The sequence below is a fragment of the Lycium ferocissimum genome, chromosome 10 (assembly GCF_029784015.1).
Source record: "Lycium ferocissimum isolate CSIRO_LF1 chromosome 10, AGI_CSIRO_Lferr_CH_V1, whole genome shotgun sequence".
NCBI lineage: Eukaryota > Viridiplantae > Streptophyta > Magnoliopsida > Solanales > Solanaceae > Lycium > Lycium ferocissimum.
Genome location: NC_081351.1, coordinates 22,870,401 through 22,875,030, shown reverse-complemented (window position 1 = coordinate 22,875,030; position 4,630 = coordinate 22,870,401).

Sequence of the window (4,630 nt, the reverse complement as noted above, 5' to 3'; positions counted from 1 at the left end):
TGTTTCACCTTTCTCGACTTTCGTCTTCTTTACTGCACCACCTTTCTCAACCTTACTTTTTTTGGCTTCAGGATGCTCAGTTTCTTCTTCGAAATCAGAGTCGTCAGTGACTTTTTTTGACTTACTAGTTGACGTTTCTTTTCGCTTCCTTTTGGAATCATTCCGGGGGGTTGATTTGATTTCAACAACAGTGGGACCAACATTACAAGGATCGTTTAGAACTTTCGTCCTAATTTCATTTTGTAATGGGTTTTGGAATAATCCTTCATCATCAGAATCTTGCTTTTCCCTTCCTCCTTTTTTTACCGGGGTTTGAGTGAGTAAATTGAAGTTTGGAATTGGTCCTACTTTCGGGCTTGTTGGAGGCCCCAAAAATCTAGGGCTTTTGCGCATAGGAGAATTTATAGAATTTTTTTTATTCATTTTCACAAAAAAGGGACTGGAATCACAACAATTTAAGTTGGTACAGATTGATGCACAGACAAATTGATGAGCACACAAAACACCTGGAAAATACGAAGTAGAAACCCTAAATAAACCGTTCAAATTGACTGAACAAGATGAAATTGATTGAAATGAAGATAGAAACACATCAATATATATTCGAAACTAACACAACAATAGATGATTGAAACTATATGATTGAAACTAACACAACAATATATGATCGAAACTAAAGGAATTGTAAACCCTAGATTACCTTTACTAATCATGAAATGGAACGAAACAGAGGAAAATGGAATGGAGAATCACACACATGCGCACACAAAACACCTGGAAATACAAAGTAGAAACCCTAAATAAACCGTCCAAATTGACTGAACAAGATGAAATTTATTGAAATGAAGATAGAAACACATCAATATATATTCGAAACTAACACAACAATAGATGATTGAAACTATATGATTGAAACTACCACAACAATATATGATCAAAACTAAAGGAATTGTAAACCCTAGATTACCTTTACTAATGGTGAAATGGAACGAAAGAGGAAAATGGAATGGAGAATCACACACATTTACATCAACATTGCAAGAGAGAGAGAGAGAGAGAGAGAGAGAGAGAGAGAGAGAGAGAGAGAGAGAGAGAGAGAAAATTTGTATGAGATGGTGGGTTAAGAGTAGAGAGGGAATATTGCAGAGGAGGAAGAGAAAAATTGCATTCACGGTTGGGCTAAGATGAGGGCCAAAGCCCAAAATCGTGGGGCGGTACTAAAGCCCAAAACGTGGTACGGTACTAAAGCCCAAATCCGTCATGTTTCATAAATTGTCGTTATGTTCCGTAAATAAGGAAAACTATCGTTATATTTTGTAATAAAGAGTCTTAAGTTGGTAGTCTATGTTATTTTCCCTTTAAAAAACATTTTTTTGCCGGATAGCCCTTCGTTTGGGGTGGTCTTTAAATTTGGCCCCTCAAATTTGTGGATTGATGCCCTTCATATTTGTGGTCTGCACCTTGGAAAAGATGATCGGTTGAAGGTAGGGTTCTCGCATAAAATAAAAAAATATTGTAGAGCCCAACATCATATCTTTGAAAAGGAGTGTAAAGATTGTTTGGTCAAGACAGAGTTGTTTGGAGACTTTTAGTTAAAATTTGCTCTTAATGCTATCTTGTACATATGATGAGTCCAACTTTTACGAAGAACCATTCATTATTTTTAATTGAAACTAGGAGAATATTTGATTCAACTCTTGCTATAAATAGGTCTTTCCATGTTGTTTGCTTGCTATGAATATGTGGTTCTTGTCACAAAATGTAGGTAAATAAATTGCTAGAAAGTGATAATAATTGCTCACTTGATATAGTTGAGGATGTAAAGTGGACATTTCATTTCAAAATTTCCGACAGGTAATATGAAATAAGGAGAGAAAAATACTAGTACAAACAGAGGCGGATGGAGCACTATAATTTCTTGGGTTCAATTGCTAACTACTTTGTATTGCGGGCAAAGTGTGAATTTGTATACGGGTGCGGCATAATACTTTTGTAACTTTGGTTTATATGCTTGAAAAAATACATATATATAAATTTATGTGTAAAAATTTACGGCATAAAATGACAATATATAGTAGATATGAATCCATAACTTTAGAAATAAAATGATTTAGTGCTAAAAATTTTTTTTAAGATGTTGAACCCCATGGGATTTGTGAAGGGCAAAATTTAAAAATTTCATATATTTAAATCCTAGATCCGCCTCTCGGTTTGGCCCCTCCTTTTAGGATTGATGGGCTGCACCTTAATGGGTTGGGTAGGGTCTCGCCTATATTGTAGAGCCCAACATCATACTGGGGAGTGTAAAGATTGTTTCATTAAAGTTATTTACAAAATTTGCTCTTAATGTTGTACATATGAAGAGTCCAACTTTATACGAAGAGCCATTTCTTATTTTTAATTGAAGCTGAATATTTGATTTCTTGCTATAAATAGGTCTTTCCATGTTGTTGCTTGCTATCAATTGTCGTTCTTGTCACAAAATGTAGGTAAATAAATTGCTAGAAAGTGATAATAATTGCTCACTTGATATAGTTGAGGACATTTCATTGCAAAATTTCCGACAATTAATATGAAATAAGGAGAGAAAAATACACATAAGCTCTCCTCCAAGAACAAAAATACTAGTACAAACAACTAAAAATTTTGACAATATATAGTAGATATTCCATCACTTTTTTAAAATTTTTTTCACTTTTTTGAAAAATTTTAGTTTGGCCATACAAACCTAAAATTTGAACTTATTTTTTGAAAAACAACCAAAACCTTATTTTTCACCTTTTCCATTTTCTATTTTGAATCATTACTTTTGTTTTTCTATTTTTAATTTTTACCCTAAAAGTTTTTATTTTTTTAAAAAGGATCCTCATTTTTCATCTTCTGGGTCAGCTGATTAGGAAACAAGATACGGGAGGATTATATCAAAGAATACCTATTACTAGTGTTGTGATTTTTCATACTAATGGATCTTTGTAATAATATTTAGAATTGATGAAGTTTAATAGTATATAGTAGCTCGTCGGCGAAAAGAAACACACTGGGTCATTTTAGTTTTGAACTGAAGAATCACCTTCGAAAGGGGAAAGAAACATGTTTTTTATTCTGGGTCATTCTTATTCGAATCTTTTTCTAGTATTGGTAGTGTTTACAACTACTTGGTTTAGTTCTTGTTGGATTTTGTATGGAGCACACGTGCAAGATAGGGTCGATGGTGCAGTGTTTACGCACCGATTATGTTTATTAATTGCTTTGGGTGGTTTTGCTAGTTTTTAGAAATTGGGGGTATAAATCATATTTCATATATATTTCTTTTTATAGAAAAAATACATTTCAACAACCAAATATTATTTGCAAAAATTATGGCTAAACACAACTCTAATTCCAACTTCAAAAATTCCAAAAAAAAAGTGAATTATTTTTTGGTTTCTATGGACAAATGCCTACCAAGATATTCAGAAGACAATGTACTCAGAGGCTATAGTTATACTATTTTCAGGTTGAAGTCTTTATGAGAATTGCATCTGCGTCTTTGCTTTAGGTTTCACTTGCTTTAGGTTGCAGTCTTTATAAGAATTTGCTAATGACGATGTTACACAATTTATAAGAGTTACTGATCTCTCTAGTGTTTCACTTTTGGAATAAACTCCTTGCTACGTGTTCTTTTGTCATTCTGCAGTCAGAGAAAAGTCCATATGATATTAATGTTTATTCTCATGCAAATTAGAGATTGACACCTTATCGATTTCTAACTTTATGATTGAACAGAAAAGCTAGAAGGCTTCAACTGTATAGTTTGAAGGCATCGAGTGTATAGTTTGAAGACATTTATTTTCCACTATTTAATTTACGCAATTTAATTCTAGCAATTTAATTTGTTGCAATTTATTTTCTTGTGATTTATTTGCGTGTGATTTAAATTATTGCTATTTAATAATGTCGAAGAGAGTGAGACGTGATGGTAGTGGTAGTGGTAGTGGTAGTGATAGGGATGGGTTTATGGAGGAAACATTTGTGAACGAAACACCTATTTTAGGTATTAATATTGGTGGAAATAATCCACTTTTAGATCATGAGGTAATGGATTATACCGGCACTTTTAATGAAATTGATGATGATGGTGAAACACAAGGCCTCGAAAATCCCATAGGAGATACACATCCTGCACAATCACATACACAAGACAAACCACCAAAAGCTCGTAAGCCAACCGCTAGAGTTTGGAAATTTATGACTACAGATAAGGAAAGACAATGAGCTATATGTACTATATGTAGAAAAGAATTTGCTTTCATGCAACAAACTAGTAAGGATGGTGGAATGGGTTCAATAACGGGTCATATGAGAGCTAAACATAAGGATGTTTGGGGAGAGCAAACGGGTTCAAATGTGGGGGGTATTCAACAAACAATAGACCCACGAACCGGTAAAATTTTTAGCATGACAAGAAAAAAGATCGTATAGAAATAGCTAAAATGGTTGCTTTTGATGCTCTAACATTTTCCTTTCCTTCGGGTTTGGTTTTTTTTTTTTTTTTTTTTACTTATATTCAACTTTGTTATAATTCGTTGTTTGAGGGTATTCCTAGAAGTACTTGTAGATCGGATATTATTGATTTATATAAAAATAGGAT